Here is a 22,745-nt window from a genome sequence, read left to right as displayed (position 1 = left end):
GAGTAACGACTAGTGTTAGGACAGGTGTGGGAGAGACTGATAAATTTCATGTGAAAGTAGGATTGCACCAAGGCTCTGTGCTTAGTCCGTATTTATTCTCATTAGTTTTGGACCAGATAACAGCGAAACTACAGGGTAACATTCCATGGTGCTTAATGTATGCTGATGATGTCGTGTTAGTAGGAAATAGTGAAAGAGACTTAGAACAAAAACTGGAACAATGGAGACAAGCTCTGGAGGAAAAAGGTTTAAAACTTAGTAGGACAAAAACAGAGTATTTGGAATGTTCATTTAAAGATGGAGCTACTACAAATAAAAGGGTATCTTTGGATGGTGAAATGATTGTGAAAAGCAATAGTTTTAAGTACCTAGGATCGGTATTACAGAGTAATGGAGAAATAGATGGAGATGCATGCAGTAGAATTAGGGCTGGATGGATGAAGTGGAAAGAAGCGAGTGGTGTGTTGTGTGACAGAAAAATTCCAATGAAGCTGAAGGGAAAATTCTATAAAACAGCCATAAGACCGGCTATGATGTACGGAACTGAATGTTGGGCAGTGAAAAAGAAAGAGGAACAACGAATGCATGTGGCGGAAATGAGAATGCTTAGATGGATGAGTGGAGTGACAAAGAAGGATAAAATTAGAAATGAGTATATTAGGGGAAGTCTAGGTGTAGCACCAATTGATGCCAAAATGAGAGAGCATAGGTTAAGATGGTTTGGTCATGTTCAACGTCGAGACGTTAATCACCCAATACGAAGAATAGCTGAAGTGCAGATTCCTGGAAGGAGTAGGAGAGGAAGACCAAAGAAGACCTGGGGGAGGCGATAAGGAAGGACATGTGGGTAAAGGGGATTAACATTGATATGACCCAAGATAGAATTGTGTGGAGAAATGCAATTAGGGAAGCCGACCCCGCATAGGGATAAGGCAAAGAGAATGATGATGATTAACGATAAACGATAATTATAAATTACCGCCAAAATAAGGATTTTTTGCAACTGTACCGGTCAACATTTTATGTATTTTAATTTGGAAACACTCATAACTAAAAAACTTTTCATGTAGTGCAGTCACTGAAGGTGGATATGAGCTATCACCTCCGATTTCGTTGAACCTCCATCGATTTGCATGAAAATTGGTGAGTGGTTAGAGGATATCTCAAGGAACAAAAGTGACATGGTGCCAACTTGCGCTTTTACCCTGGGGGTGGATGCCACCCCTCCTCGGATGTGAAAATTATTTTATTAAAAATAACCCCACAATTCGGTAGAGGGACAAATTATAAGCAAAATTTGTTATATAAATTTATTAAAATAAATCTAAACTTTTTGATTTATTAAAGATCAAAAATTTTAATTTTTCTTGATAAAAATGTATGTTTCTAACCGATTTTTCATAAATAACTCAAAAACTATAAGTTTTTGCAAAAAAGTTATTATTATCAAAGTTAAGGCCAATAAAAAATTAAACAAACTCCTTACTAGAAAACCCTTTCAATGTTAACTAAAAGTGAGTTATAGGTAATTGAATGTATATTTATTTCGTCGAGTACCCAAATCTAAGTATTCAAGCTTAAATACCGGGAAAATGGTGCATTTTATAACATAAACTTATTAAACATTTGTCAAAGTTCATAGAAATATCTATCAAATTAGCCCTCGAACAAGTTCATAGCATTTAAAATTTATGCACCAAAAAGTTTTAAAATGTATCTTTTAAAAATTTTTCCAAAAAATGTTATTGTTTTTTGTAAATAACTCCGTTAATTTTTAAGATATAAGGTTCACCTAAAAACTAATTGAAAGTTGATTCCAAGAGCTATTAAAAATCGTCAAAACTAGTCTTTTAAACCTCTTACTTTTTTAAAAATAAAAGGTTAAATGGCCCCGGTTACATGGTTCTCGCAGCAAAATTAAAATATTAAACGTTTCTATCTCGGTTATTTTTTACTATACGGAAATAGTAAAATAGATTAAGTATTTGGAACAGAATAAACTAAAATTTAGTTAAATATAATTTTTTACGTATATTGAGTATTTTTGGAGTTATTATCAAAAGAAAATGAAAAGTACGATAATTTTAAAAATTCTGATTTTTTAAAATTATATCTTTTTTTTAAATATGCATTCTAAACCGGTCAAAATTGTTGAAATCATTAACTATGTTAACCTAAAGAAATCTTGTGAGGATTAGGTACTACAAATTTTAATTTTTGTGAAAATGGCGTATGTTTTATTTTTCACTTTTTCCTGAAAAAATCGAAAGGGTTCTCTTATTTTCATCATAACTTGCTGGAGCTCATTTGATAGGTATTCCGAAGTACTTTGACAAGTGCTTAACAAGTATATTATATAAAATGCATCGTTTTCCCGTTATGTAGGCTTAAATATTTAGATTTGAGTACTCGTCGAAAAAAATATACATTCAATTACCCATAACTCACTTTGAAATAACATTTGTTTAGTTCTTTAAGTGGGGAGTGTATTAAATTTTTTATTGTCTTTAATTTTGGTAATAATAGCTTTTTTACAAAGGGTTATAGTTTTTGAGTAATACGTGAAAAACAGCTTTAAAACATGCATTTTTTTCAAGAAAAAATAAAATCTTTGATATTTAATAACTCAAAAAGTATTGATTTATGTTAATAACTATATATAACAAATTTTGCTTAGAAGTTGCCCCTCTATCGATTTCTGGTATTATTTTTATTAATAAAAAAATTTTACCCACGGAATGGGTTGCATCCACCCCCAGGGTAAAAGCGCAAGTTGGCGTCATGTCACCTTTGTTCCTTGAAGTATCTTCTAACTACTCACCAATTTTCATGAAAATCGATGAAGGTTCAACGAAATCGGAGGTGAAAACCTTCAGTGACTCCACTAATGATCTACAATATTTATTTGAGCCATTTTTCTCTAAAATCTTTAAGAAACGTTTTATAGGCAAAAAATGATTTTATCACTCTTTATGATTGTTTTAAAAACGATAGCAAAATTAACCTATACGTCTTCACTGAATTACCATCAGCTACTCCAAATATCTTTTAAACTCTTTAATTACCTGTACAAGGTTTTTTCATATTTTTCCTTTATTGACTGGCGTAGGTGTACAATAGTTCGCTATAGTTCGTGCAAGTTTAGTAAAAGTGCCGTAAGAAAAATGACTAGTTGATCGAAGTAGATCGACCTCCAGAAAGTAGTGCATAACGGAGCGATATTTCAAAATCTCTAACTCAGGCTCCGGCTCCAAGTCGCTGTTATCTGGCAGCCAAATCGCCGGAAAGTCCGGATACTGTGGAAATACATCACATCCGGTTAAAGCGTATTAACGGGCCATATTCCGAACAGTTTCCGAAATATTAAGCACGTGCCAATGCCGAGGCCCTTTGTGATCCCGCTGATTTATTGAGAGACTTTTTATCTTCTCCACCCCCCTATTTATCTCAATACATGCGATAAATGTGCATGCATGGCGGGATACGATGGGAAATCATAAAGAGAGATTGCTTTCAATGTACAGGGTTGATTTTTAAATGCCCTAGTCTATTCAAAAACATTTCAATTTTGCTGTATCTCCAAATTTAGATTCATATCACAATCATAGCATATTGAAAAACTAACATTAAAGCAAAAGTAATATCATTCATCAGTCACAGTCTATCCAACACCTACCTGTAGCGGGCAATATTTTCAAAAATCACAAGAGAGTGAGAATAAATTGAAAATAATGAGACTCTTTTTCGAAAACTTGCTGCGTGGCAATAGACACGAGAGCCTGCAGGGGTCATCGCCTTTATAGATTTCGAAAAGGCATATGACAACGTACCACGCTCAAAGCTTGGAAAGAAATACATAAAAACAGTAAGGCGTAGATTCGTGTTAATAATGCATTATGAATATGTCCAACAAAAGGTTGAGGCAAGGATGCAATCTATCTTCTCTATTATTTAGTCTTTATTCAGAAAGAGTTTTTTATTAGTGGAGACGCAACTGTGCAGGTAACGGGGAGACCAGTGGGGGACGGCTACTTAGCCAACATCAACTTCGCAGATGACCAAGCTATTGTTGCACAGGACTGCTATGATCTGGAATTTATGCTGAGAAACAGTGGCGTAACAAAATCTGTCTCCCCCCCCCCCCCGCAGAATTGGAAATGTGGCCCCCTTGAAAAATGACTAAATGCGACATATGTCACAAAAACTTATATGTGTTATAGCCCAGTAAATGAACGTGAAATACGGCGATATCGTATGATTTTCAATGTCACCACCGAAGTGGTCCAGTCAATACTACTTTTAGAGTTATTTACGAGTGAAAATGTTCGACATTCTTCAACAAAAAAACACGTTTTCAGGCGAGTTTTCGCATATAACTCAAAAAGTAAGTACCTATTCGTAAGTAAGTAGCAAAAATGTAGCTTATACAAAAATGAAGTCTATCGACCAAGTAAATGCAAATTTGTAGCTCATGAAGAATTGTTCTTATTTGTCAAATTCCAAAACTCATAACTCATTAAAATTTTTTAGTGTTTAAAATAGGTTTTAGGTATTTTTACTTTTTTAAAAAAAATTTATCAAAACTGAGCGAGTTAGGCACGCTCAAAATACAGTTTAAGTCTTTTTTGGTAAACAAAAATTGTGAAAATCTCCCCCTATTTAGCACCTCAAAAATGAAACTAATCATTACCGCTTTAAAAATTACTTAACTTTTTTTTAAATGACCTGTAAGTTTCACTGGTCCAAAGTGCCTATTTTTGAATGGGTTTTATTTGAAAGGGCTCTAACGAATCACTAATTACGAGTGATGCAAATTGTGAACAGCAATATCTTAAACAATTTTTGTTTTCCAGAAAAACAAAATAAAACTAAAATATTTATAAAAAAACAAAACCTACATTTCTTTACTCTTTGAGATTAGGTTACCTCACACTTTACCTCGTTCAGCACAACCTTCACTACCGTTTAGCACAAAGATAAAAACATTTTTTCTCGTAGGAAGCGAGATATGTGTTTAAAACAAGTGTAACATTTGTACTGCAAATTTTAAATTTATATTATTGTAAATTCTCGAGATGGGGTGTCTGACCCCCCTCGAACTTTGAGCGTAACTCGCTTAGTTTTGATGCTAGAAGCTTGCCATAAAATGCGATGAAAATGCTATAAAAAATAGAAATAAAGCTCATTTTTAAACATTAAAAAAAGTTTCAATGAGTTTTCCCCGAAAAGTGATTCGTTTGTTGGTTATTTCACGTTGAAATATTCGATTTGAAATTGAACGAATATTTCCATGAGCTACAACTTTTCCTTTACTGTGTCTATAGACTTAAAATATTTATTATTTGAGTTATTTGCGAAAAACCGCCTGAATACGTGGTTTTTTGTTGAAAAATAAACATTTGCACTCGCAAGTCACCTAAAAAGAATTGACTTAGATAAAGAAGCTCTATAGAACAAAAGCTGCTCATAAATGGTCAATTTATCCATTTCCGGACTTATTTTAAACGTATATTTTTCACCCCGAGCGCAGGGTGACTTTCACCTCCCAAGTAAAAGCAACCAACGGCACAACTCCAACTTTGAAGTGGAGAGGATAAGTAGAATCTAAATCCAAATTGCCTGGCATATACGTCGTGACGCTGATAATTACACTCCAAAACAGTCATTTACTGGGCTATTAGTGTATTCATGCACTGTTTAGGACAACTTACATTTTTCATCTTTATTGGTAGAATAAAATAGAAAGAACATTAATAAACGACTACATTATTACATAGTATTATTCTATGACATGAACAATTTTCTTCGTGCACTACTATAAATATCAGCGAATATATCTACAATTTTATTAATACATACAATTCATACATACGATACATTGTATCTACATATCTGATGGGCAACTTCATTTTCAATACTGTAGTTCATTCATTATACATTTTTAATAATATAACAATAACACATTTTTACATATATATTTATTAGACGACAAGATGGGGCACCTGACATATTGCCCCCCCCCCCGCAAGCTTCATGCCGCGGGGGCCTCTGTTACGCCCCTGCTGAGAAAGAGAAAACTATACGGACCATATAAAGAAAGTGGACTCGAAATAAGTTTGCAAAAATAGAATATTTAATGTTTTAACTCTGAAGCTTATTTTGAGATTGTGATTGACAATGACGTGGAAATAACACAGAACAAACATAACATAGAACAAAAGAAATAAGATAAATATTAACAAGAAAAATCTTAACTCAGTATGTTGGGACCGACATATAACAGAGAAAACAGAGATTAGGATTGAAAGAGCATTTGTGGAGTCTGTAGTAACTAACGTATGGAAGTGAAGTGTGAAATTTATCCCTTAACCACTGACATAGGGTATGTCATACCTAGCCGAAAATATATTTTGTTGTAAAAGGTGTTTCATAAAAGATTTCTAGAGCACCATATGTGTAACTTCAAGTGGTGTATAATTGCACCTGCTCTCAACTGCTGCAGTTATACTGTAATAAGTCTTTTAGCTACGTTGACGTACAGTTTTCTTGAGGTATCACGTACCGCACGTCAGTGATTACGTTTCTGTAGTTAAAAGCAGTCCAGTGTATTATTTCGCTATTAGTATGGCAGCAAGTTCAGCCAGTTGTTCTAATTTTAAGTAGAAGCACTATTTTACTATAAGTAGTATCAATACATAAATTTTTTTCTAGTTCAGTTTATAGAAGATTTTGTAAGAACCTCCACCTTTAATATTATGCACGCATTCATAATTTTCTTGAAAAAATAAAGTTTATTTTATTTGGAATATTATTTTATTCTACATCAGTCTGAAGAATTATTTCATACTTGATGTAAAAAACAAACGAGAATAAAAAAACGCTAAACGCCGTAAAAATGAGTGGTGCATACAATATTCCAACTACATATTCCAGATATGAATATTACGTGGCGCGAAAATGTATTTTCATTTTGATGCCAAATAAATTTCTAGTTTTATTTTAAAAGATTTTTCCATAATATTTGCTAAAATTGAAGTAAAACGCGCCACAAAAGAGTAACTTTGATACAGTTTGAATTTTGAAACTCTTGTGGAGCGGTTACTTCAAATTTAGCAAATATTATGGAAAAATCTTTTAAAATAAAACTAGAACTTTGTTTTGCATCAAAATGAAAATACATTTTTCTACGAGCGTGCAAAAATGTCTACTTTCGCGCACGCATTTTAGTTTAGAAAGTTTCACTTTTCCGCACGCGTGTTACTGTTCCGCACGCGTGTTACTTTTCCGCACGCGGTTTTTACTTTTCCGCACGCGTGTTAATTTAGATATGTTAATATGGCCTTAAAGTAATTATAATACATGCAATAAACTAATATTTAGATATTATTTACTAATTTATTTCAAATATATCTTATTGTGTTCCTGTTTTAATGAAATTAACGCGACAATTCGATGAAATAAAATTATTTTGACATAATATTCGAAAGTCAAATCGGTAGACAATAGGTTTGTTCTAGCATCAGTTTCAAAGAGTTTGAAACCATCAGCGAATAGCGGACCAGCGCGAGTAGAGAGGATACCACTGGTAACGCTATAATGTTCTCTTACTGACCAACAGTTTGTTGACGGTTTCTGACTAGTTTGACTGTTTGCTAGAACAAACCTAATAACAGTCGTTTTAAATCATCGTCATGGAAACCAAGATCGTCGTCATGCTAACTAATTATATTGAAAGTTTGGTTTTGACAACCTTGTCAAAGAATTAATTTGTGTAAGTATTTTCAGTAGTAATTGCACAAGAGCTCTAAAATTATTGAATTTTTCCTGAGTGTCACTTTGGCAGTTTTAATTTCACGAGCCGAAGGCGAGTGAAATTATGTCAAAGTGTCACGAGGGCAAAAATTCTATATTAATTTTAGAGTTCGAGTGCAATAATTTGTTGCGATTATTTCATAAATAAACCTGTTCAAAACCAAAATCTTATTGTAATTTATATATGTAAGTACCAATTAGTGAAATTAAACACACAGTTGTCATAAATATGTATTTGACGGTTGAAAGTCATCACTTTTATAATTTTTAAAACATTTGTCATTAAGGTGATACAGTAGCGATCAACAGGTAGCAAAAACGCGTTACAAGATTGCGGCTGTAATTTTGAATATTTTTTCGAGATATTTGGCACACGTATTCGTAATATAATAAAGAATGGCGGTACAGAGCCCAATTTGAAAAATATATTAATATGTGGAAATAACTCTGTAATTAAATATAATATTTAAAAAACGAGCCTGTACCGCCATTAAGAAGAACAAAAAAATACACTTTCTTCAAATAAACTTTTTTATCCGATGCCTAGATTTTGTGTCATTTTGGAACTACTAAAATTTTTTATTTCATTAGTAGTTCCAAAATGACACAAAATCTAGGCATCGGATAAAAAAGTTTATTTGAAGAAAGTGTATTTTTTTGTTTTTCTTAATGGCGGTACAGGCTCGTTTTTTTAATATTGTATTTAATTACAGAATAATTTCCACATATTAATATATTTTTCAAATTGGGCTCTGTACCGCCATTCTTTATTATATTACGAATACGTGTGCCAAATATCTCGAAAACATATTCAAAATTACAGCCGCAATCTTGGAACGCGTTTTCGCTATCTGTTGATCGCTACTGTTTCCTCTTAATGTCACTGAATGTATTTTTTCGTAGCAACGAAGGGCATCTGACGTAATATGCTTAACGACGGGAGATTATCGAAAATTATCACCTTAATTTGCATGTCTGTAGCTTTCTATTGGTCAGAATCTCGTATGAATGAAATAATCATATTAATTAAATTAATTGATTAAGATTTGGTAATTTTTTAAAGACTTTTAGAAAAAATATTGTTCCTAACTCTTGCAGAAAGTCTCTTTTCCGCACTCGACTGCTTGCCGAACTCCCGCTTCGCGTCGTTCGGCAAACTGCAGTCGCGTGCGTAAAAAGAATGACTTTCTGCACTTGTTAGGAAAATAACTATTTAGCGCCACGTAATATTCATATCAGATCTTTTGTAGCTGGAATATTGTATGCGCCACTCATTTTTACGGCGTTTAGCGGTTTTTTATTCTTGTATCAGGAGTTTTTCAAAGTTATTTATAAATTAAATGTATGAAGTTGAATGCAATGTTCCTCTATTACACCGGTAATGTACCGGAGATGCCGGTAAAAATGAAGTCGGATTGCCCGTTGCCAGATCAAATTTAGCGTCGTAACCACTACAACTACATAAACCATTTCGGGAATAATCGTTAATTGGATTATACTTTTGTAGCTTAATAACTTCTAAACCGCTTAACCGATTTTGATCAGTAAACATGAGTTTGAAACGTATTGACCAGTAGTATCTGATAGATTTAAGGTCAAGTATGATAACTGAAGCTATTACAGGAATTATTGAACTTGAGAAACCGTGTCTCCCATAAGAAATAGATTTGATCATACCTATGAAACCAATAACTTAAAAATTCGAATTTTCCCGGATATGAGGTATACACCGTTAGATTCGTCTAAAGTCCTTCTACAAAAGCTCAGTTATTGGCGCAATTCGTAGGTTGAAATTTTGAGTAATTGCCGAAAAACTAAAATTTTCAAAGTTTAGTTTTTCAGTTCTTCGGCTATACTGAGCCGTGTGTATGTCTGATCCTGACGGCTTAACCACCATTTAAAAGCTTAGCTCAACACTATTGATTTGGTGTATTTGCGGTTCTCCTATCTCTTCTTGATCCGAAGATATATACCCCCAAAAATATGCCGTTTTGTACTTACCAAGTCCTATAGCTGGCTTATGGGTCGTCAAAAGTCACAAACTACACCGGTTCTGAATCAGCCCTAATCCCCTCTTCAAACACATAAAAAAAATCAAATCGGTTTAACTTTTCCACACACATACATACATATCCACAAACATTTTCCCTTTTTAAATAAAAATTGAGTCATACTTCTGAGCTCGGTAACTTTTGAATAGTATATAACCGATTTTCAAAATTAAACATGCGTTGGAAAGGTAATGATCAGTACTATCAGAAGCCGCAAAGGCCGGACTTAAATTATTGAAGTTTTTGTGAGTTTTGGGAACGAGAACGAAAACCAGACCCTAAATAGGAAGGGCCGTAAAATCCACACCCTTGGACCAAAATGGATGGTTGACATATGAATGGGTGAGTCTTTTCCTGAACTTTAAGATGGGAGTTGGCCCAATTTTCAATTCAGTTAGATTTAGAAAGTCGAAAATTTCGTGTATATACATATAGTGTCGCATGTAGGGGGGTTTGGGTGTGCGCCACTGGCGAGAACTGCCGTTCTCTGGTAATACAGTGATATAGGACAATTTCATATTGAAAAAAAAGAAGGGGAATAGGCAACGGTATGACACACCGCATGTCAGTGTCTACGTCCAGAAACATCCACGTCAGTAGTTAAGGGTTAAATACGTTAAGGGTTAAATACGTAAATACGTACATAGAATAGAAAGGAAGAGTCTCAAGTCGTTTGGTCAATGGTACGGATGAAAGTAGATGATCCAGGAGAATATTTAGGTGGAATCAGCCATGAAAACGTAAAAGAGGAGAGATCATATAATGAGATAATATATGAGATATTAGATAGTTTCCATAATTTTCTTAAGGTATCAGAATAAATGGTTTTTTCCGATTATAGCAATATCGTTTACCAATCCGACAAAAAAGTTTCGACAAAAAGTTGCTTATTTTTTCCTGAAAAGTCCAATTTTGCAATAAAAAATTGGGGTTTCCATTTAAGCAGTGGCGGCTCGTATCACTTTAAGTAGGTAGTGCCAGAATTCGGGCAGCTGCCTAAATTTTTAGTGACGGGTTCACGATATTGTCAAAAAAGGTATAAAATAGAAATTTAAAAAAATAGGTACGGATACTTTTACATTATGTCTGTAGGTATATACCATTTCTTGGGTGTCAAGAAATTTAAACATTTAAAATGCATTCAGTAATTGATTTGACATCATGTCCGTCCAACTAGTAAAATCTCCAAAATCTCTCAACTTATCGCCCTTTACACAAATATCGGAAAAGTATAACTAACTGAAATTCACCAGCGACGCGACGTCTGTCGTTTCATCGGCAATCACTGCAACACAAAGATAATTTTCAATTTCTTTCCAAAACCATATAGATATAATTTTTAATTTGGTTCAAAACATATCGATTCTTTATCCACTTCTTGTTCATTGTGTTTAATTAGACTATCACGATAAGCTGAATTTAACTCGGGTTTTATTAAAAATCAAAAAATTTTAAATTACTTAAAAATATAATAGTTTATAATAAAAAGTTTAATCATTAAAAATGTAATAATTATAAATACAAAAACGAGTGAGCGAGCGCGTAAAAAAACTCGAAAATATAATGTACTACCCTTACGAGAATCTTTTTGGATCTAGGATCCACTATTCACTATGATGATCACAGTAAAAAATATTAGATCTTCCTTGTCGAGCCAGGCACGAATAGTCTCATTTAAACGTGTATTAAAGTGCAATATAGCTCTATCCCTGTCACTTACAGAGAATGCCCGTAAAATATTTCTCTTTTCAGCCGAGCCATCTAAGCTTTTGGCACGATGCGATCATCCCGTCCGCTGTGAGTGGCGAGGGTTGTACTACACTGCACAGTTGCCAGATTTTATATAATTTATAAAGAGAAAAGAAATACGCACAAAAAATGAACGGGCATTAAAATGGTTTAAAGATAAAAAAATATGTTTCTGCATAAAAATAAGGTAGTGTCATGGCTCCATGGCACTACCTCACCGGCCGCCACTGCATTTAAGATTTGAAATTTGGCCCACGCCTCTCACATAGAAAGTGGTCTGGATTTTTGAAAAATATTGAGCGTCTTTTTATGTTTTTCCATCCGATGTAAATTTTGCGAAATATTCGCGTTTATTAACCTATGGTTAATAAACACCACCCTGTACTATCACCAAGCTATTTTGATTTTCACGTACGCTCGTTGTTATATTTATCATTCGAGAAACATTTATTTTGATACAAAACATTTATCTACGTTATAAAAGATGTATCGAATATCGATTTTGTGTTATGCTTCGCGATAGCGACTTTAGCGACAATAAAAGGGGAGAAAAATAGAAGAAGGAGACGGAATTTGTGGAATTTATCGAGAAATAAAAATTTCAACAAACATCACCAAATGTAGTCGTTGTTTCTAAAAAGGTTGTCACGTTGTCAGCTTTAACGTCTTTCGCATTAGTGGTCGACAGAAAAAGTTTATAAGTGGACACAAATAACTGAAACCTTCAAGGTCATTCTACTCGAAAATCGGGGAGCAAAATAGTAAATTCTATGAGAGTAGGGGAAGCGTAAAGGTCTATTTAGTTAAAATTAGACACAATTTTAGATAGTTTGCAACGTTACCAGATCACTTCGTAATTAGTGAAATAATAGTTATTTGTTGAATTTTCTATAAGACACTATAAATTGATTGTATATTTATATTTTTCTTCTTAAGGTGCTTTCTCCATTCAGTGTTGCCAATCGGCGTATAATTATCCGAATTGCGTATCTTTTTGAGAGTGGTCGTATCTTCTTCGGATCTTTAAATAAATCGGATATTTGCGAATATTTTTCAGTGTATCTACTAATATACTACAACAGACTAATAACAAAAATAAACTTAAAAAAATTCGCTTCTCATTCATATATTCGCAACAACACATTAATTTTCTTTGTTTCCACCCAAATTTCTATAAATAGCCTATATATTGGATGAATCTTATTGGACATCCGATACTTTTCATGGTAATTATCTAGATAAGAAGGGGCAAAAGGGACATGTGCTAATTGTTTTGATTAGAATTTGAATGCACAAATGTTTCCACTTAAGACATACTGATCCAATTCAAATTTCAAAAACAGGAATTCTGCCATCCGATTTTATTTATGGGCTTTTAGTCTTTAAACTTATGTTAGCTACTGCACGATTTAGTTTCATTTTTTCAGTAATGTATTTAATATAAAAAAAAAGATAAAAGAAACCTCTTAAATACATCTACAACTAGGGCTTTATTGGCGATAAAAGATGGTGTCGGTAATACAGGCTGGGCAAAATTTACACCTTAAAAAAAATGCTACAATGTAACATGGCAAAATAAAAAATAAGAATTTGGTATTTTATTATATTGTGTTTTTTGTGTGTTTTGGATTACGTACATGTTTAATGGGGGGGGTTATAACCCCCAAACCCCCTGGTGACGCCTATGAGCGTATCTTTTCGTGACAAATATGATCTTTTTCGAGCGATCATCGGATAATCTAGAGAAATGCGGTTGGCAACACTGTCTCCATTACTGAAAGTTGGCTATAACTACAGCAAATTGCTCTCTATCTTGATCAATTCGTAGTATCGAATGTGTGTCCATGCCTGTCCAGTCTCTTACATTCTTCAGCCAGGAACATTTTCTTCTTCTCTGAACTTCTTCTTCCTTCCATTTTCCCTACCATTATGAGTCGTAAAAAGTTGCACCTTTCTCCTCTGTATATCCTAGATAATTCGTTTTTCTGTTTGTTACAATATTTAGGAATTTTCTCTCATAGTACATTTTTTTCACGGTGTTTGCTCTAAATTTTAAAGAGCCGCTTGGATTGACATGAAATTTGGCGTACGTATAGCTTACATGTCAAAGAAAAAAAGTGATATTGTGCCGATGTGTGCTTTTGCCCTGGGGGTGGTTTTCACCCCCTCATGGGGGTGAAAAAATATATGTCCAAAATAAGTCCGGAAATGGGTAAACTGATTAATTTTAAGTAACTTTTGTTCTATAGAGCTTTTTCGCCAAGTCAACACTTTTCTAGTTATTTGCGAGTGAATATGTTCATTTTTCAACAAAATAACCACATTTTTTGACGGTTTTTCGCAAATAACTCAAAAAGTAAGTATTTTGTCGAAAGAAACGTTCTTAGCAAAAATATAGCCTATAAAAAAGTAAAAAAGAATGGTTGGTGTACGCGTTAGGTCTCTGGATCTCGTAGAACCAGAGTTATAGCCAATGAAAAATAGATTCATATTCACCAAATTTCAAATATAATATTTCGACGTGAAATATCCAAAAAATTAAGCACTTTTTGGGGAAAACCCATTATAACCTTTTTAAAGTGTTTAAAAAAAGATTTATTTCTGTTTTTACAAAAAGTTTCTAGCAATAGATTTAAGCAAGTTACGCTCAAAATAAAGTTGGTCCCTTTTGTTTTGGCAGAAAAAATCGGGAAGACCACCCCCTAATTAGCAAATTAAAATGAAATTAATCGTTACCGCTTCACAAATTATTTTACTTATGTTGTGTTTATATGATCTGTAAGTTTCATCGATTCAAAGAGCTTATTATTGAAAAAATTTGGTTTCAAAATAAAATTTTTAAAAATTTTAATTTTGAAAAATATGCTTTATTTCAAAATAACTTAAAAATTGTTAGAGATACCAAAAATCTCGAAAAACAAAAAAAGTCAGCATTGCTTTTCTGAATATCATGTATTTTTTTGTTTTTCTGTTAGACAAAAATTGATTAAGATTTGGTGTTTCTAAATTTGCATACATTCGTGAACAGTGACTCGTTCAACCCCTTTTAACTACAGCCTTTTCAATAATAAGGACTTTGAACCGATGAAACTTACAGATCATATAAACAATACATACACGAGTCAAGAAACTTGTGAAGTCGTAACGATTAAGTTCATTGAAGATACTAATTAGGGGATGATTTTCTCGATTTTTTTACCAAAACAAAAAGGGACTAACTTTATTTTGAGCGTAACTTGTTTACTTTTGATGCTAGAAATTTTTTTTATAAAACAAAAATGAAGCTTTTTTTAAACACTTTAAATAAGTTGTAATGAGTTTTCCCCGAAATGTGCTTCATTTTTGGTTATTTCACGTTAAAGTATTCCATTTGGAATTTGACGAATATGAACCTATTTTTCATTAGCTATAACTCTGCTTCTACGAGGTATAGAGACGTGATATATACACCATTTTTTTTAGTTTTTTACAGGCTATATTTTTGCTAAGAATGTTTTTTCGACAAAATACTTACTTTTTGAGTTATTTTCGAAAAACCGTCTAAAAGCGTGGTTATTTTGTTGAAAAAATGAACATATTCACTGCCAAATAACTCGAAAAGTATTGACTTAGTGAAAAAACTCTACAGAACAAAAGTTACTTAAAATTAGCCAGTATTTCCATTTTCTGACTTAATTTGGACGAATATTTTTTCACCCCCAAGAGGGGGTGAAAACCACCCCCGGGGCAAAAGCACATATCGGCACAATATCACTTTTCTTTTGACTTGTTAGCTATGTGTATGCCAAATTTCATGTCAATCCAAGCGGTTCTTTAAAATTTAGAGGTTTTGCAATATTTTACCGTTAAAGAACGGACTATCAGTCTCCATTTTTCTCAGCACCTTGTTGTTGGTCACGTGCTCTGTCCAAGAGATCTTCAGCATCCTTCGAAAAACCCACATCTCAAAGGCTTCTATATGCCTCATACTTGTAATTCCTAGAGTCCATGTTTCCACTCCGTATAGCAATATGGAATAAATTAATGTTATTACAATTTGGTATCGGATATCCAACGAAGGTAGAGTTTATCTATAGGTAAGGGATTTCCTTTCGTCTTCTTAGTTTTCATCCTCTTAGTTTTATTCTTCTGAGCCCTAACCAACTATATAGTGAGTAAGGTAAAAATTGCTGTTGATATCCAACTTTCGATAGAAGATGAAACCTTAAGAAAAATAAGAACGCCGCATCACCGACCCTCTCTCTCGTTTTCTTGCTGACTGTTTCAGATAAATGTGTTTTACTCTACTTGGCATTATTAAAAGAACGATTTCTCTAGTCTAGTCTAAAGGATAAACCGTAGGCAGTCGATTAGTCATACAAAGGTTTAAAGAAGAAAAATGAATAAGATCCTGAACATAATTATATGAAATATTAACCATGCTTTCTAATGTAACATATTTTATATCTAAAAAAAAATACATAAAGAAATCCGAAAGTAATGTCTTTTGTAAGCGATATAGTTGGATACCGGTTATTCTATATCGAAACACAGGAGGCTCTTACAGGTAATGGAGAACCCTTGCTACTTGAATTCTCTGTCACACTTCAAATATCTTTCCTCCAATGGCGTAGAAGTTTTGGAAGACCGGTATATTGGAGCAAAAAGGACTTTTATGTAACTAATCGCAGTAAAGGCTCGTTTTCACGCTACGTCTTATTGTACGTTTTGTGTGTCATGCAAAACGTATGACAAAACGTACGTTTTGTGAATAAGCGGATTTAATTTTTTCGATTCGACGAAACGTACGTTTTGCTGTTTTCACGCTACGTCTTATTGTACGTTTTGTGTGATAGGACAAATCCTATCACACAAAACGTACAATAAGACGTAGCGTGTAAACGACCCTTAAGACTTGCACACAAACATAGCCGGCACATAAAGTGGTCGGCTTTAGATTAGTAAGACTGTTCTTATGTTGTTTATGATATAACTTTTGTTGGAAATTCCATACAATTGATTTGTTGTGTAAATATTTCGAAGTCATGTCCCTTTTTTTACCCTTGTCGACGCACGTGGTTCCTCGCTTGCATATTTTCGAATGCACATCTGGGCCGCTGGCAAAAGGTCTAATCACGTGAAAACAGGAACTCTGTTCTCCCTTCGACATCGATAAGAAGCATTCAGACGACTCCCGCGTAAAGACGAAAAATAGTGACTTCGTCGATGATGTCCCGATTGTAAGTACATACCTAGTATTTTTACGTTATATTTTGTTGTTACCTATATTATTTATACATTGTTTCCTTTGTTTCGTTTTTTGAGCTATTTAACCACCAACCACTTTGAATATGTGTGTCTTATTATTATGTTTATTGCACCTATGAGAATTTCCATTCATTTCTATCAGTAGAAGCTATTCGAAGGCATAGCAAAGCTGGTAGGTATTGTAATAGTTTATTGTTTGTTTTGATTTTATTACTCGTTTCGTTCAATACCTGCTAATAACCAACAACTTTATTGATAATTAATATAATATTTAATTACTTTATTTGATTACATTATTTAATTATTTTGTGATATTAATGATATTTGGTATTTTGAATATGGTTTTGATATACATCTTTTATTTTAATAGGCGAGCCGCGAGAGGTGCACCCCTAATGTGAGGCTTACCGCTTGTTTATATGCAGGCGGTTTGCCAACGTCGACGCCGCGATTTACCTGTTTTCCCCCTGTTTTACTTGATCTCACCCTAATGCCGCCTTTGAAGTCACCAAGATAAACAGGGGCAAAACAGGTAAACTGTGGCGTCGACGTTGGCAAACCGCCCTATATGAACAAGGCCTTAAAAATCGAAAAAGCGACCATGATAGGTGAATGGCAAGTTTTAGTCATTCTTTATATCCTAGAAGTCGGTGAATCCGAATATGAAGTTTATTTTTATCTAGAATTGGTGGAACATGTTCAAAAATAAAATTTTATGCAAAAATGCGAAAAATAAATTTTGATGATTTTTCATATTTACCTCGCTGTATCTTTGGTCGCAGTTAATATTTCCTTTTGAATATTTTATTGTATTATCCTTCGAGTATTTAGATGACAACGAAATTTGTCCAGAATGTTTACACAAATTAAAAGAGGGGTTGTTAATTGTTAACATTTTGTCTTCAAATTTCGTTAGTTTGATGTTTATTTAAAAAAGTTGAGTAATAAACTGTCTAGTTTATAATTTTTACTAGCACAGCAATAAAATATACCTAATTCATGAAGAAGTTTTCTGCAAAATTTCTAGTCAAAATATGTAATAAGAAAAAAGTTATGTGACTTTATAGACGAGTGGTACTCTTCCAAAAAAACGCTTATTTCTCGAGATACTGACCACAGTGTGGTGAATGGCTAATTTTGGTCTTACTTTATATTTTTGATGGTGCTGAAAACGAAAATAAGGTTATTTTGAATTTTAGGTGGAGGAACATGGTCAAAATCACGATTTTACAATAAAAATAAAAAAAATGAAATCACGTTTTTCTTAAAATTAAAAGTTGCATTATTTTTTTTTTCTATAAAAATTTTTATTTTTTGCACCCTATATTTTAACATAAACTTGATTAAAAAGTTAAATTTCAAATTTTGTTACTCAACTTTCACTTTAAACAATTCATAACTTTTATTATAATGAGGCAGAAAGATTAAAACAGGTATCATTGTCTTCAGAAAGGTAAACGGTATATACTATAAAAAATTTAGAAAAAAATATTAAAACGAAACAGAGTTATTAAACGCAAAAAATATGATTTCATTTTTTTTTAATTGTTAGGGTAAAATTGCAATTTTGCCACTGTCCACTTACGTAAAATTCAAAATAAATCTAATTTTCGTTTTCTTAGCCATTCACCATACCGTGATCATCACACCACTCAGTATCTCGAGAAATAAGCGTTTTTTGTGGTGTGCCGCTCGTCTATAAAGTCACATAGCTTTTTTTGTATTGCATATTTTGACTTAAAATTTTCCAGAAAACTTCTTCATGAATTATGTTTTGGTCTTTAGTTCTCAAAACAACGATCGATGAATCTTTTCATTGTATTTAACGTTTTCTTTGGAAGGACTCCGTTGATTTTTAAAAACACAATTCTCTCTTCTTTTTGTCCATTGCAAAGTTTTCTTATATTAAAGATATCCTATCGAATTGATTACTTAAAATTTAATTGCAATATGTTTTTTCCAATACATATTGTTTACTCTTTGTCATTTTAATTCTATCTAATTTGTCAAACAGTTAAAATGAACCAATCAATAACAAACAAAAAGAAGAGCTGCCACAAAATAAAGAACAAAATGTGATATTTTGCATGCCCATCCGCATTTAGAAAAATATATGAAAAATAGTTTCTTTTAAACTCTCGTCTACCCCAAGTTCTCCCTCATTCTCCGCCCTAGTTAAAATTCCAACCGCGACCATATTCCATACCACGTAACGGTTATCATCTCGAAAAAGATCAAGTTACCCGTTTACTATAGAGAGTTATTAATTACATCTTAATGCGTATGACAAATGAAGATCGGCGTGATAAAGACCCCGTCGAATTACCCGAGATGATATCGACACGACAAGGGATGGCGCGATGTTTGTCTCTTGCCGTATGTGCTTAACCCTTAACAAACCCCATAGCGGTAAATTTGAGGAATTATTTCGGCAGAGACGGTAAACATGGCGACGAAGTGGGAGGGTTAAGTGTCAAAATCAGCGATTGTGGATAGATATGATGATGTAGCTTATGATAGGGGTGAGAATGGAATGCAAAACAGTCTCACAGCGTAATAGTATCAAGGCAGGTGAATGTTGGTTGGAAAAATAAAGATTTTTTTGTTATAACTTCATTATATATATATAACAGCCCTACAGGTCTTAGAGGCCCTTGGCTTCGATAGTCTTGACTAATTTCTTCCACTTTTTGCGGTCCTGTACTTGTTCTCTCCAGTCTCTTGTACCCATTTCTTCTAGGTCAGTCCGGACGGCATCAAACCACTTCCTTCGTGGTCTCCCTCTTCTTTTCTTCCCTTGTTCTCCTGCTGATAAAACTCTTAGGACGTTTCTTTCTTGTGGCATTCGTAAAACATGGCCCAACCATCTAACTCTCTGTGCCTTGATTTTCTGAGTTATTTTAGGTTTCTTATACATCTCCATTAGCTCCTGGTTTGTTCTTCTGCGCCATTCCCCGTTATCCTCCTTTATACCACCAAAAACTTTTCTCAATATTTTTCTCTCCCAAATCTCTAGCTTCTTGTCTACTTTCTGGTTCATTGTCCAAGTTTCACATGCATACAGCACCGTTGGTCTCACTATTGCTTCATACTCTCGGATCTTGGCTGCCCTGGACACGTTTTTTACCTTCAACAGTGCGTTTAATGAACCTACTGCTTTGCTACCTTTTAACAACCGTTTATCTATCTCTCTCTCTTCGTCTCCTCTATTTGTAACTGTGACTCCAAGGTACTCAAATTCAGTTACCTTCTCAAATTTATAATCTTTGTCATTTGTCCTTAGAGTAATCCACTTATTTTCTTCAGCATTTTCTCCTCTCATTTCCATATACTTGGTTTTTCCTTGGTTTATAGTCAGGCCATATTTTTTTGCTTCTTCTTCAAATTGCTTGAACATTTTTTGAAGTTCTATTCTTGAACGCGTCAGAAACACCAAGTCATCTGCAAAACCTATACACTGTTGTCTTCTGTTAAGAATCGTGCCGCTTGTCTGGATATTGGCTCCTCTAATTATATTTTCTAGTACTAGATTGAATAAGTCTGTTGACAGGGGGTCCCCTTGTTTTAATCCTCTGTTGACGTTAAACTGATTTGAAAAACTGCCTTCTATCATGACTTTAATGACTGTGTTGGTTAACGTCATTTTAACTAATCGTATCAGTTTCTCTGATATTCCTAGTGCTCTCATTGCTTCGTATAGCCCGTTTCGTGAGATTGAGTCGTAAGCCTGTTTAAAATCGATAAAGAGCATATGTAATCCTAGATTTTGTTCATAACTATTGTTTTGCAATAACTTAAGCAAAAAAATTTGCTCGGTTGTTCCTCACTGTACCAAAAAAGTACGTAAATATAATGAAAAAAACATTGATTCAAAAACGAGGAGCACTAATTTTCGTCCAAAGGTCAGTATCATTGGTCCAATGTAAGTAGATACATTAACTAATGCTCAAAAACATTAATTTTTATGAATTAGTACGTTCATTCAATATACTTTCTAGTTAAGAATCAATGTATCGGTACATTGAATCAATGTATCGGGACATCGAATCAATGGATCGGTACATTGAATCAATGTATCGGTACATTAATTCTTAACTAGAAAGTACATTGAATGAACGTACTTATTCATAGAAGTTAATGTTTTTGAGCATTAGTCAATGTATCTACTTACATTGGCCCAACGATACCGATCTTTGGACGAAAATTAGTGCTCCCCGTTTTTGAATCAATGTTTTTTTCATTATATCATACAAATAGTTAATAAGTAAACAAAATGACGACGTAATATCTACATCAATATTACAAATATAGGTTGAAGCAACGATTTTTTGCCGATTTTCAAACTAATGTTAAGTATCTAAAAGTTTAAAGAAAAAAAAACATATATTTTTAATTAACACAAACAACATTTTATAATGTAATTTGGAAAAAACTGAGTAACTAAATATAACAGAAATTGATTCTTCTATTACAAATTACTATAAATTACTATTTAACAAAAATTAATTAATACTAGATATGCAGGATTGAATAATGAAATTGGTACTTATATTCCGTAATGTCTTCATGGGTGATCTTTTCAAATAAAAATTTATTTGTTTTATCCTTGATATGACTTTCACACCGAAGAAAGGAGATAACTCTTTCGAAATTGCTGTCCCATCCATCAAAAAGTCAATTTCCATTTCCAAATGCCACTCCAAAGTCCATATCAATCTGTAAAAGTGGAAATAGAAGTACAACTTTTTTATAGAAATCCAACAAAATAATTTATAAATAGTTAAAAATATATGTAAATACATACTTTTGAAAAATCAACCAAATCACTAGTGCCAAACACCGCTCCTCAGAGTCTGCAGGGTGACTGTCTGCTAGGAGGCCGCAACTGCTGTCACGTGATTTTTTTACACCAATAAAAACACTTATAGAGTTTTAAGAAATGTATCAGTTTATGTACAAGAACATTGCTACAATGTATTGATCATTGATTCAGGTATATTACATTAATACAATGATTGCGTTACACCAAAACAATGTATAGAGTTATTAATCAAAGTCGAAAATATTGATTTAATGTTACGAAAACATTGATTCAATAAACGAGTTCGTAATTTAAAGAACACTGTACATTAGTGCAACGTTTTATATTCATTAATTTAACGGCATAATTCTGATGTATAGTTTCATATATATAATGAACAAATTATTAGAATGGTGAAAAAAGTCATTGGATAGATATAACGATCCATTGGATGAATGATTCTATTAATTATTTTTTAATGAATAGAATTACATTGTAATAATGAATATGGTCATTACTTAATGACTACGTGTTTATAGTATTAACGAAATTTTCATTGAATCGATGTAAAAAAAGTCAATGATTGGCGTTCATTGGTACTATGTACAATATTTTTTTCAGTGCTCTTTCCTGTCTGAAACCAGCCTGGTATTCTCCTATTATCTCTGATTCGTAAGCTTTCAATCTAGTTCTTATAATTTTGGCTAATACCTTATACACCACTTCTAACAGTGCGATTCCTCTGTAATTTTCACATATGGTCTTATCACCTTTCTTGTGAATTGGGCAGATGAGTGCTGTGTTCCATTGCTCCGGCATTTTTTCGTTGTCCCATATTTTCTTTATAAGTCCAGCTATTTTTTGCTGCAGTATATTTCCTCCTACCTTTAATATCCCTGCTGGAACTCCGCTTTCTCCGGCACTTTTATTATTTTTTAGGTCCTTTATTACTGTTATTATCTCCCTTTCTGTCGGTGCTTGTGTTTGTTGTGGTTCCGCTTCTTGTATTTGTTGTTGTTCGATTTCTTGCCCTCGCTGTTGCATTTCTGTTTCTGTTTGGGCTTTATCGTTTAATAATTCTCCGA

The sequence above is a fragment of the Diabrotica virgifera genome, chromosome 1 (genome assembly GCF_917563875.1).
Source record: "Diabrotica virgifera virgifera chromosome 1, PGI_DIABVI_V3a".
Lineage (NCBI taxonomy): Eukaryota > Metazoa > Arthropoda > Insecta > Coleoptera > Chrysomelidae > Diabrotica > Diabrotica virgifera.
Note: the sequence above shows the minus strand (reverse complement) of the source record.